The sequence below is a fragment of the Symphalangus syndactylus genome, chromosome 8, assembly GCF_028878055.3.
Source record: "Symphalangus syndactylus isolate Jambi chromosome 8, NHGRI_mSymSyn1-v2.1_pri, whole genome shotgun sequence".
Lineage (NCBI taxonomy): Eukaryota > Metazoa > Chordata > Mammalia > Primates > Hylobatidae > Symphalangus > Symphalangus syndactylus.
Window position 1 is genome coordinate 117,627,692 of NC_072430.2, and position 14,302 is coordinate 117,641,993.

At 37.9% G+C, this 14,302-nt stretch overlaps 1 protein-coding gene across 16 annotated transcripts in view; it reads right to left on the reverse strand.

Annotated features, from left to right (window-relative positions):
• The window catches only part of IKZF2 (IKAROS family zinc finger 2), a 156,444-nt gene that overhangs the window by 82,924 nt on the left and 59,218 nt on the right, over positions 1-14,302 (reverse strand). The window contains exon 1 of one of the 16 annotated variants that reach the window (XM_055290508.2): positions 754-818. The exons of the other annotated variants lie outside the window; for them this stretch is intronic. The gene's annotated coding sequence lies outside the window, so the exon portion shown is untranslated. Of the gene's footprint in view, positions 1-753; positions 819-14,302 lie in introns of those variants that run through there. 16 annotated transcript variants of the gene reach the window in all.

Here is a 14,302-nt window from a genome sequence, read left to right on the forward strand (position 1 = left end):
AAGGAAAGAGAAAATGAGGAGAACAAATCAATCAATGAATGGGAGAGCAAAAGTTATGAAACTGCAACTATTAAAATTCAGAAAACTTTGAAAATGGTTGAAATAGAAAATAAGTGAAAAAAACCCTCTAATAATGTATGACAGTAAGAGACATGGGTAAAATGCAAGTGATTGAGGCTAGTTCAAAATAAATGAGAAACAAATGTTCAGAAAAGACTTTTAAATATTTTCTTACATCTAGTAAATTTTCATGTATCTAGTGAATATTTTTAAAGGAACAACATTAATTTTTAAATCATTGACAAATTTAAGATAAAGGACATGGGCTAGCCATGGCAAGAAATGGTTTAATGACACCACACGTATCACTGACTCAAAATTCTAATTCTAATAGGCTTGACAATTGCAACACATATGGAAGGAAAAAAAAAGGCTATTTACTAAGCTCCTTCTCTAATCCATTTAATAAGGGATGAAATGTTTGGCACCATCTTGACCTATTGTTAAAATAGTCCTAATCATTAAATATCCCCTTCATAAAGAAAAAAAATTTGGTATTAGGTTGAGTTTTTTAGTATAAATCTATTACAACTAATAAAAAAAGCAATTAGAGTTTCTATTTATATGTCCAACATGTATTAAATTAGGTCTGCCGAAGGCCTAGAGTCTAGAAAGATGAGTAAGGCCCATGAGGGTCAAGTGGAAACATACCAGGCCTGGGAAGAGTACAGGAGGTAGTTCAGAAAGACTTACAGCATATAGAGCTGGCCAGTGGTTATCCCAGCAATCAACAAACTGGAGCATGGCCCAAAGGTACACTGAAATCAGGATATTAGCCAGAACAGAAGAAAAAAAAAAAACAAAAAAACAGGTATGTAAGTATGTCATTAGTAGATTCAATTAAATCCAGTATCTATAATATCCTCAAAGTAGATGCAAGACAGGTGATTGGCAATGATCCAAAACAAAGTCACAGAAGTAATTCACTCTTTTAAACATTTATTGAACTACAATGAGCTTGAAGTCCAATACAGACAGAAAGTCAACAAATAATGAGAATATGGCATGATGAGTGCACTAATAGATGTGTGGACTCTGGTATAAGGAGAAGATATAAAAGAGGGGATGATCAAAGAAGTTTGGGTAGGTTGGGGAAGGTTTCTCAAAGATGACTGAATTCCACCTTGAAACATGAAGAGGACTTCACCAGTCACATTTGGTGGGAAGATATCCCAGAAGAGGGAATAACATGTGCGAATGCAATGGAGTATGAAAAAATGGAGTGATCATCAGGTACCAGTCATGGGGAAAGTGGGTTTTCAGGGCAAGAAACTCAAGACCCTGAGAGCAAACCATGAATTCATGCCCTGAGCAACTGAGGTACCAAGGTCAGACCAAAACTGACATTAAATGTGACTGTGCACTAAACTAGTGAGCTACTACACCCTTCCTAATATCCTCTGGGGGTAGGATCCTGAATCTGAGTCCATTAACGATATTCAACTGTAAAGGTCAGAGGTTTGGCTGCAAAGTCAGGGAGGTCCTTAAATAGTTTTAATCAGAACTAAACTAGTTATATTTTAATAAGAACTTTATAGACCTAAAGAAAATTCTCTGAAGAGCAAGTGGGACTCATGATCAAGTTAAAGGCAAGTGAGGCTGACTACAAGTTACCCAATAGTGATGAAAAATCTGGGATTCTGATAACATGTCAAACAGAAATTTTTCTAGTTTTGTTGTATACATTTTTATGTGCTATATGTTAAAACAGTTTTTCATGAAATCAAGCAGCAATAAATGTATACTTAAGGCTTGCAATAGAAAAATTATTGTGCTAAGTTTGAGGAATAAAAATAATGATAAAGAATGATCCTTACTCTCAAGAAGTTTACAGCCAAATTAAGGAAATAAAACAGCTATCTAGAAATATGAGCAAATATACAAGGTACAGCAAATGTCAATAGGTCCCTTCTTTTATAAACCAATGTACTTTTTACTAGCTTATCCTGCGATGTTATATTAATGCAAGAAATAAGATTTATAATGATAAAAACATAGATAAAAGGAAGAAAAGGTCCATTTGCACAAAAGAATCTGTGCTAATGTTAGCAATGAAGCAAACCCTCTGACTAAGTCAACTTTAAAACTCTAAGTTTATTGGATTTGGAACTTAACACATATATAGTCAATATCCCATATCATTCAAATTACTCAAGGCATTCAGTATACAGAATATGAAGAAATATTTAGATCATCTGAACTTGCCTATTATGAAGCAAGGGTTAAAAATACTCTTCTTCAAAGTTTGGTGAGTGTGTGAGTAAGAAACACCTGCTGTCAACTCCATACAGATAGCAAAAAGACTCATAAATTTCACTGACAATTTTTTTGGATGGGGTTTCAGCTAATTAACTTATTACATCCATAAACACTGGAGACATTTCACTACTTTTGACACTTCAAGTTTTCCTTCTAAAATATGTTTGCAAAATATAATTTCAGAGGAGAAACGTTGCTTTGCTTCGCAGGGTTTTTAACAATTCATTTAGAGGTCCAGAAATGCATTTTATATTTCTTTTCCTCCATATGTCTGCTTATTTGATGGTAATCTTATACCTCTGAGACAACAAAATGACTTTTTAAACCTTCAGTTAAAATGAGCCATATAGTTGAAAAGTCTATTAAAAACTATAGCCAGAAAGTAAGACATGCTAAAATTAAACACTACTTTAAGTAATGAAAACACTCTGCTTTTGCAATGTTTGAAGTTCAAATAACTTCTGTAAGTTCTAGTGCAGGCATCCCCAAACCCCAGGCCACGGACCAGTAGGAACCAGTAAGAAACTGGTCACACAGCAGGAGGTGAGCTCCATCTGTATTTACAGCACTTCCCATCTCTCATACTACTGCTTGAGCTCCACCTCCTGTCAGATCAGCTGCGGCACTAGATTCTCATAGGAAGGCGAATCTTTTTTTTTTTTTTTTTTTTGAGACGGAGTTTCGCTCTTGTTGCCCAGTCTGGAGTGCAATGGCGCAGTCTTGGCTCACCATAATCTCTGCCTCCCAGTTTCAAGCGGTTCTCCTGCCTCAGCTTCCCAAGTAGCTGGGATTACAGACATGCGCCACCACACCAGGCTAACTTTTTTTTTTTTTTTTTTTTTTTTTGTATTTTTAGTAGAGATGGGGTTTCTCCATGTTGGTCAGGCTGGTCTCAAACTCCCAACCTCAGGTGATCTGCCCACCTCGGCCTCCCAAAGTACTAGGATTACAAGTGTGAACCACTGCGCCCAGCCTAGGATGGCAAACTTTATTGTGAACTGCACATGCCAGAGATCTAGGTTGTGTGCTCCTTATGAGAATCTAATGCCTGATGATCTGTCACTGTCTCCCATCACCCCCAGACTATCTGGGACTATCTAGTTGCAGGAAAACAAGCTTAGGACTCCACTGATTCTACATTATGATGAGTTATAGAATCATTTCATTATATATAACAATGTAATAATAGAAATAGATTACACAATAAATGTAATGCTCTTGAATCATCCCGAAACCATCCCCCTCCAACCCCCAGGATGTGGAAAAATTATCTTCCAGGAAACCAGTACCTGGTGCCAAAAGGTTGGGGATAGAATACAGATTATTTAGAGTAAGTCAGGCCTCAGTTTAAATACCCAAACTGACACTTGTCACCTGCCAATTATTCAAGTACACCTGTCTAATCTACAGTAAAGTGAGCATATGATGTGGAATTCAACCACCTTGATTTTGCATCCCAAACCTGTCACTTACCAGCTGTATATCACAGAGCATATTAGTCAGCCTTAGTTTCCCTAGAATGCTTCCCTGGCTTAGAAAATTGAGATAATAACTTTACAGGGATGCTTTAAGGAGTAAATGGTATAGACTATATGAAAGTACCTCACACAGTACCTAACATATAGGGATACTCAATAAATAATAGTTCTGTTCCTCACTACAAAAGATTCTCCTAAACTACAGTTTACTCACAGCAATGTTAATTTCATTCTTATGGTCAGTGTTAGAAAAGTGCTTCGTAATCATTTTTATTATGGCTTTGGGGGTAAGGAAATGAACATATATGAAATCTTACAGAAGTAACAAAGTTTACAAAAACGTTTCTGAAAAAAATCATAAGATGATAAAATATATCTATGTCACTCTAAAAAAGAAATTGAAAAAAGAAAAACACACGTTCCTTCAACTCTCCCTTTCTTATTTTCTGTTACCATTAAGTCCCAATATCAGGTGATGAGCATTATCTGAAGGCCTTTTATACATGAAAAAATATTATCATGCCTGCTCTAATCTGAAAGAATACAATAACATTAAGCCCTATTGAAGTTGTATTTTGTAACCTTTAGAGCCCATCACACACTTACAACTCTCTTTGCTCATGTAGTATCCCTTTGCATTGGATGTCCTCATTTGTCCTCATTTTCTAGCTTTCATGATTCAAGGTCCAGCTTCAATGTGATTTCCTAAAAGAATATCCCTTTCTGACCAACTTTGGTGAAATTAATGGCTCCTAACAGAATAGTGAATCTACACAGCAAATATAATTTAACTGTCGCTTCTATTACACTGTACGCTATGACCCAAGAACAATCTTATTCATCTCTGCATTCCAGGCACTTAACACAGTGGCTGGCACACAATAATGTTCAAAAAATATTTACAGAATCAAGTTGAATTCTTTCCCAAGTCATCTTTCTCTTTTAAAACACTTAGAAACACTTAGAAACAGATGATGTTAAAAGCAATTTTGAGTAAGCATTTCTAAAATCGAAAGGTGAGCTCCTTCTTTTATTAAAACGCACAAAAGAGCAATCAAATATTTTTCAAATTATGTATGTTTTTAAACAAAAAGCATTTTGGACACATGTTCTTATTATGTGCCAAATTTGCCAGCAAGGCAAGTGACACTATTGACATCTTAGGGTATAAATGGCTTATATATTAACATACCAACGCTAAATATATTAACATATTTCAATGTGATTCATTTAAACGTGGCTTTGTTTAAAAATCTAGTTAGGACTTTATTCACTGCGATCTTATTCCAGAAACTATTTTTAAAGTTTCATTTATAAATGCAGTAAAATTAGAGTTTATTCATCAACTCATGAGAGTTGGCAGTGCTGGTTTCACCATGGTGTAATAAAAGAATGAGAGAGTGGATATCTACTCAGTAAAGGTGTTGCAGCATTAATGATAGGGAAACTGACCTGAGAAAAACACCTGAAACCCATAACATAATCTGTAGAATGAAGGAGGCAACATGATGTTGGGTCAGCCTGCCAGACAATACATGCACTCTATTTAAGAACTATCGTATCCTGCTGTATAACCTCTTTATGTTTTGCTATACATACAGAAGAGCAGGTCTCCCTTCTCGATTATCCTTAAGGAGGTTGCAGCCTTGTTAATGATAGGTGTCAAGATCTCCAAAAGAGATGGACTTTACTCACTGGAAAATGTTGAGACTTTCCGGGATCACTCTGGCCAAGTCCTTAAACTTGAGAAGGTGGTGATTAAAAGTTAGCAAGTGGTTCTGTAGTGGTGAGACATGGGGTAAAGAATAATTGCTAACCCAAACTGAGGGCAACACCAAATGCTAACTTCACCAAATTAAAGAACACAAAACTGCTTAGTATAGGAATCATTACTCCACTAAAAACAGAAATTACTTGGACTTAGAAAAAAACTTTTGAATTTTCACCTAAAACACTGTACTAGTGAACCTTATGTTCAGCAATGTTCAACAATACTTCTTGGTATTCAAATATAACTCCATGTGAGCATGTAGAATCCAGGGAAAGAATCTCTGGAATGCTGTAACTGTTTGAATAGTTCATATCCTGCACATACCTACATCCAAAAAGAAAAAAGAGTTGGAAGAAAGCTGCAAATGTTACTAATTTACCAGTACTAAACACCAACAAAATATAGTTTTAACAATGCAAAATAATATATGATATGATATATGATTTACAAAAAATAGACTAAAATAAGGTCTAAATTTCTGTGGACAAGATGAATGTGTGTGGCTGAAGGGAAGCAAAAGTGATCCTGATCCCATGGTATTAAGGTAGTTCAGGTGAGTATGGTTATTTTTCACACATAAACACTAGCCCAGAAGCTCACCTTTACTGCATATCCCTAAAGATGTCCAGAGATTGCTAGGCTTCCTCAGCAACAACTACAGGGACTAGGAACTATTTCAGAGAGACCCCCTACTCTCCAGCCTCCAAACAGTCAGGCACCAGTCGAGCAGCCCTTGGCTGTGCTCAAGCAAAGAATTTTAGGAATGGGTAAAGGAATGGCACATTCCCTAGAGAGTTTAGTGTGGAATGGGAGTGGAGGGGGGAGGAAAAGAGGGCACCCTTCACATCCCTGTCAATCAACTATTATTAACTATTGTGCTGATGGAATGGAATCTAACTTTATACTGGCTAAAACTGGCTTTCCTCCAAGTTCAACACTACTGCCAAAAAACAGACTGTGGTTTTGTTAAGTGATCTGGCCTTTGCTCCATAAAGATCTCTCTGTTAATGCAATAGGGAGAATATCAATATAATATTCTCTAATATATATTTACTCTGTTCTGAATAAAACACCTTCCACAATACTAGTACACTTAAAGTGGTAATCTTAGGTTTTGAAACAAAAGGTAGGGGAAGTCAAATCAGTGGAAAACCTGAGCAAATCAAAGGTCTTGATATGCAGTGTATAGTAAAATTGACCCAAGCAGAGCAGAGGAAAAAAAAATGCTAATTTAAACATTGCCTGTTGCTGTATTTGACTCATTATTTCTGTGGGAACTTTGATTTGCATAAAGGCATGGCAGATCTTAAGAGGCAGCAAACACTTACTCATGTCACTAATCATATTTATAATTCAGAAAGTTCCTCACACGTACGCATAAAATTCAAAATCCTGATTTTAATACTTTGTAGTTCTAAGGATGAAAATGCAACTCATTTAAAAAGAAAAAGTTGTTTTATTTACATTAGTGTGTCTGTGTATATATATATATATATATATATATATATATATACTACACATGTGAAATGACTATCCATTACTAATTTTTTTTTAATTATACTTTAAGTTCTAGGGTACATGTACACAACATGCAGGTTTGTTACATATGTATACATGTGCGATGTTGGTGTGCTGCACCTGTTAACTCATCATTTACATTAGGTATATCTCCTAATGCTATCCCTCTCCCCTCCCCCCTACCCCTACCCCATGACAGGCCCCAGTGTATGATGTTCCCCTGCCGTGTCCAAGTGTTCTCATTGTTCAGTTCCCACCTCTGAGTGAGAACGTGTGGTGTTTGGTTTTCTGTCCTTGCAATAGTTTGCTCCAGATGGTTTCCAGCTTCATCCATGTCCCTACAAAGGACATGAACTCATCCTTTTTCATGGCTGCATTGTATTTATTCCATGGTGTATATGTGCCACATTTTCTTAATCCAGTCTATCACTGATGGACATTTGGGTTGGTTCCAAGTCTTTGCTATTGTGAATAGTGCCTCAATAAACACACATGTGCATGTGTCTTTATAGCAGCATGATTTATAATCCTTTGGGTATATACCTAGTAATGGGATGGCTGGGTCAAATGATATTTCTAGTTCTAGATCCCTGAGGAATTGCCACACTGTCTTCCACAATGGTTGAACTAGTTTACAGTCCCAGCAACAGGGTAAAAGTGTTCCTATTTCTCCACATCCTCTCCAGCACCTGCTGTTTCCTGACTTGTTAATGATCACCATTCTAACTGGTGTGAGATGGTATCTCACTGTGGTTTTGATTTGCATTTCTCTGATGGCCAGTGATGATGAGCATTTTTCCGTGTGTCTGTCGGCTGCATAAATGTCTTCTTTTGAGAAGTGTCTGTTCATATCCTTTGCCCACTTTTTGATGGGGTTGTTTGATTTTTTTCTTATAAATTTGTTTAAGTTCTTTATAGATTCTGGATATACTAAGTATTAATTTATGTCCTATTTCATTCCAAAGCTGATATTTAAAATCAGCTTTAAAAATAATTTTCCTGGCCTGGCACAGTGGCTCACACCTGTAATCTCAGCACTTTGAGAGGCCGAGGCAGGGGGATCATTTGAGGTAGAGAGTTTGAAACCAGCCTGGCCAACATGGTTAAACCCCCTCTCTAGTAAAAACATAAAAATTAGCCAGGCATGGTGGTGGGCGGCTGTAATCATGCTACTTGGGAATCTGAGGCAGGAGAATCGCTTGAACCCAGAAGGCAGAGGTTGCAGTGAGCCAAGATTGCGCCACTGCACTCCAGTCTGGGCAACAGAGCGAGACTCTGTCTCAATATAAATAAATAAATAAATAGATAGATAGATAAAGTTCATTTTACCAAAATTAATAACAACAATAACGGAAGATATTTATTAGGTGCTAATTACTTGTCAAGAATTACACTGAGTTTCACAAACATTATCTAATGTTACCTTCAAAGAACCCAGTGAAATAAGTAATATATCCCCACCTATAAGTGAGGACACTAAGTCTTAAAAAACTGTTCGGCAGCTTTGGTTCTCTGCTGCATTGTAAGGGAAACCATAATCACACTACACTGCAGGAGCATCCTGGCTCTCGAATCCTTTGGCTAAGACATTTTGATTAAGACTCATCTTGATTTGAGATTCTAGGAATGACTCTCAAGCTTCACCTGTTCAAACCAGAGCTCTTCATTTCCCCAAGTCAGTAAGTGACATCACTATTCACCAGGCTACTTAAGCGAAACACTAGCAGTCACTCCTTAGACCTCTTTTTCCCTCACATGCCGCTTCCAATCCATCAGCAAGTCCAACAGGCTCTACTTACAAGACATTTGGCCACTTCTCACCACCCCCACTGCTCCTGCTCTAGTTGGATCCACCACCATCTTTCACACAAATCACTTTCACGCAGACCTTCTCACTTCAGCACAGGCCTCTTCACTTTTGCGTGGGCCTCCTCACAGGGCACCCTGCTTGCAATCCTCTCCCTTTGTCCACTCTCCACATGGGACCCAGATAATTTATGAAATACATGATCATCCCCTACAGATCTCTCCCCTCTTTCAGACCACTGTAACCAAACCAAACTGGTACTCTTGCTGTTCCTCAAGGACACCAAATATGCAAAGTTTTACAATTCCCAAGAATGATTCTAACTAGAATATCCACTGCTTTTGTAATAGAACATTTTTCGCTGACAGATCATGGGCCAAAAACTTAACCTCCACTTTCCAGCCCCAATCTGGTTTGTAACCATGTACATGCATGGCAACCCTTATTCTGTTAGGGGGAGAAGGAGGAGGAAATTGAACTCGGGGTTAGTAAAAGGTAAGTATAGAGAAAAAAGTAGAGCCTAGCATCTGTTCTTCATTGGACTCCTTGCCTGAGATTAAATGCTTACAGTAAAGGAATGACAGCCAAAAAATGATGGAACTGAAATGAAATTCTGGAAAAGAGATTATGACCAGAAATTGATCAAGAGACACTTCCTGATACTCTGGGCACTAGCAGAGCTTCTTTAAGGCCCAGACAATATAATATCACGCACAGCTGGGGAGAGACCTCCTGCCAAAACACCCAGAAGCATCCTTGACTCAAGCACTGATTTTCTACTGATAGAGAGTAACAACAAAGGGTCTTTGCCAATGGACCTCCTGAGCTGTGGATGCAAACATTTGGGAACTAAGGGAGAAATGTGGGCAGTGTGTGTTAGTGACAGCTGAGAGAATGGTTTCTGGACATATGTGAGGTAACAGTGGATTCCTAGAGGGTGACAGGAACATGGTGAAGAAGGTGAATTTATATGAATCAGGCCAGTGGGGCCAGTAGTAGAGAGTCAGAACTATCTCAATCTGCTCACTAAAGTATATGTGTCTTTATGCAGAAGCCAAGGCTGGTAAGGTCTGTAAACATCTTGGTTCTGCCTTTAGGTTAAGTCCAGTTTTTTTTCTTTTCCTCTAACATTTCTAAAGGAGACTAAACCAACATGGTCTTTTCTGTCACTAACTCCAGGCTCATTTACTTTGGCATTCACATTTCTATTTGTTGCTTTGGCTGTACACAGACAGAAGACAATTATACAATAAAACGGTTTATATCATACTCTTTTCACCAAAAAACAAGCCAATTTAAAAACTAAGGTTCTTTAAAAATTGCAGATGTAATGAATTAAGGTAAGATGAAGTCATACTAGAGTAGGGTGAGCCCTTAATCTATTGTGACTGGTGTCCTTACAAAAAGGGAAAGTTTAGCATACGGGGTGAATGCTGTGAACATGAAGGCAAAGATGAGAGTGATGCAGATATAAGCCAGGAACACCAAGGAATATCAGCAGCCATCAGTAGCCAGGGGAGAGGGACATAGCAGATTCGCCCTCACAGCCTTCACATGCAACCAATACCGCTTACACCTTAATCTCAGACTTCCAGCCTCCAGAACTGTGAGGCAATAAATTTCTGTCGTTTAAGCCATCCAGTCTGTGGCAGTTTGTTATAGCAAACCAAGGAAATTAATACAGGCTCAGATGAGACATACTTTAGGAGCCAGAAAGGAGTTGCAGAAGTGATTGGGACACTACAGCAAGAACATTTTGAAGTCCTTCAGAGGAAAGGAAAGGTGCCAGAAGACCAGAGACGGGCTAATTTTACAATTTTTAAAGGCAAAGGATGTGAATTTTGCCAATCTAAGATAAATATGCTTACAATGAACCCATTAAAATTGGAAGGTAAGTGTTTGTGTAACAACTTTTAAAAAAGTATGATCCAATATGGGTTCACTAAAAATAATATTTTTATTGTTGATGGAATTATTAAACTGGTAGTTTAAAAATATGGACTTTGTTCATTCTGAACTTAATTCCATATCTGAAGAAAGCTCTCATAATGTTCTTGAGGTCGAAATGGAGAAATATGTAGGAAATTATATGAGAGGTACATTCATAACAGGTTGAACAACCACACCCAAAGAGTATTGATTAATGGAAAGATGTTAACTTGAAAACAGATCTCAAGTTGTGTGCCATAGGGCTACTTTAACAAGATTGAAAAGAAACTTGCAAGGCATGTTTATCAAACCTGTGCATGACACACAGCTGACAAGGATACCTGATCCCCTCAATGGCTGAGTTTTGATTCCAGAAATCATCTGTCTGAAGAAGAAAGGAATTAGAGATGTTAACCAAGAGAAAAACAACAGGGAAAGGTAGATATGAGATCAAGGCTGGATTTATGAAAGATGTGGGATCGAAGTAGCTTATGCAGAAAAGATGTGAAAACTTAATAAAAGAAAGAATATTCTATTTTTCTGTGTAACTGTCACTCTAGTGCTAACATATTTTACTTAATTATTGCTGGTCCTCTCCATGGCCACTAGCTTCCCCATTTCTTCCCTTACATTTTCCAATCCATTCTGTGAAAGAGAGTATAAGCTGTGTGTGTGTGTGTGTATGTGTGTGTGTACACATACTATTTTTATTTAATTTATTTACTTATTTTTTTTATTTATTATATTTTTATTTATTTATCTATTTTATTTATTATACTAGCATTTGTATACATACACATACTATTTTTGAGACAGGGTCTCACTCTGTTGCCCAGGCTGGAGTGCAGTAGCACAATCAAGGCTCACTGCAGCCTCGACTTCCTGGGCTTAAGTGATCTTCCCTCCTCAGTCTCCAGAGTAGCTGGGACCACATGTGCACACCACCACACCTAGCTAATTTAAAATAATTATTTTGTAGAGATGGGATCTCCCTATGTTGCCCAGACTAGTTTTGAACTTCGAGACTAAACTCCTGCCTTGGCCTCCCAAAATGCTGAGATTACAGCGTGAGCCACTGTGTCTGGCCTATAAGCTATCTTTTATAAACTGTAACCATAATAACCTCCTCTATCATTTCAATGCACAATTATGGTCATATTTAAATTTTTACTTCAAATATAGCTGGCTAGAGTTCTCACTTGCCCCAGAACTTCAGTCTACATACCATGCCACGCAGAGAGTTGATAAACCATAATTAATCTGCTATTCACAAGGCTACTGGTCTTTTATCACCCAACAATGTTAGTCCCCCCTGTGATGGTACCATCCCTCCACCCTGTTCAAGCCACAGTGATGATCCTGTTTCCTTTGGTGCCCAGCTCAGTCAACGGTGCTCCACTTCTGTGTTTGCAACTACCATTACCAGCTGTTCTTCCTTAAGGTACTAACTACACTGATGACAGCATATACATAATTTTCTATCATCAGCCCCATGAGTTCAAAAGGGCTTCTCTTGAATGTTGGCTGCCACATGGGGTACCGCTTTCTGTCCTCAATGTAACTTCATTTCAGGAATCTCATTGCCCTTTCCAGAGACTGGGATTGAGTCAGTGCCACACAGCTCTATGTCAACAGAGACTAGGTATTAGTTCTTTCTCTCCCAGAAGGCACTGGACAACTTGTGTAAACTGATCTCCTCCCCAGGAACCAGCTTTACAGAGCAGAATACAAGTGCATTTTCAGGGAGTGGCAGACTTTTATTAATGAAGTCAGAAAGTTTTCTGCTCTATGACAATGATTGTGTACCTGCTCTATATTTGCTTAACTAAGGAAGTTATTCAAGTAATACAGAAGATGAGCATTTCTAGATTTAAATATCTGCTCTTCTCCCCACCCAACACCTAAAAAAATCATAAATCAAATTCTACCAAGTCAGTGTTCAACACTATTTCAATAGTCGTTTGTTGCTTTTAGGATAAAAATCCAAACTTCTTCCCCAAATCCTCAAAATAAATGTATATTACATGGCTCCTTCTCACCTCTCCAGACACATCATGAGCCACTCCATCTCCCTCCACAGCGGGCTCACAGGCCTTCTTTCAGTTCTTTGGTGAACATATTATAAAAGCCAACTTTCTCCTGCTGTGGGGCCTTTGCACATATACACTGGTCTGTCATACTCTACTGCTATCTGAGTAGCCCCCACTCCTTACCTCCTCTATAGTTTAAATTTCACTTACTCTAAATCATCAATATAAACTAAGGACCTGATGTACTTTTTAATTATAATGTCCTATTATTTTTATTTTACAGCATCTAATATAAACTATTACATACTTATATATGTGCTTACATTTTTAATGTCTTCTTTCACACTATAAGCTCTATAAGGACAGAGCCTTGTCTGCTTTGTTCACTGCTGTAGAGCAAGCTTAGTGCCTGACCCAAAATAAGCCTCAAGAAATATTTTATCAGATAATTGAAGGAATAACTAGAAATACCCAATAACAGAACCACTAGCTTTATTGTCTTGGAAGAAATCTTCATTGTAAATCACATGCTTTGTACAAAGGTTTCCTAAGTTGGGAAGAAAGATCAACTACATGACCTTGAACTTTCTAGTTCTAGAATTAATACATTATAAGACATAAGCTACTATGTGGATTCTAGGAAGAGAAGGTCATTCTTATTTGGGAAGTTAGTAAAAGTTTCAAGGAGGAATTACTTGAAATATAATCAAGATACAACTTGGAGGAAATGTTTGATTTGAAACTGCCCAAGAGAGAACTTCAGAGATGTGAACATGTGAAAAGGGAAACATAAAAAGGTAAATAAGAACATTTTGTGTGAGAAGGTAAACCTGAGTTCATCTGAGAAAGGTATGGATTAACAGGTTAAGCAGACATGGTAAAGTGAGTTGATAAAAAGTTCAAACTGGGTTCAAATTTCCACTTCTTAGGGGAGTGATAAAATTAGGGAGATTCATCTGGCTATGCTGAGTATGTCAGAAGGATAAGTAGCTAGAGGTAGAGTAACTAAGGGGCTACTAATCTACCATAACAGCTATGAAGCTTGGAGTAAAGATAGGGTGATATCTATGTATTTAACAATTCTATAAATTGGCAACAGCAGAGAGGCTGCAGTTCCCACAAGCAATAGCAAGAGAGAGCTGGGAAGAGACTACCATAGCCTCAGGGGCCCATGTAAGTACTATTTGCTGGTGTACCAGCACTGACACCAGGGTACCATCTTTCCTGGAAGAATCTGAGACCCCCTCTAGCCTGGGAGAGAACATCCATGGGCACACTGAGGCTGAGATGCACAGGCTGGGACACAGGCTGGTTAGCCAGTTGACAGCATATTAAGCAGAGTACCCACAAAGCTCTTGGGATGAACAGAGTACAGGTACTCAATGGACTTGAGGAAAAGTCTCTTTCTCAAACCTGTACAAAAGCATTTTAATATTTTAGCAACCAGTAT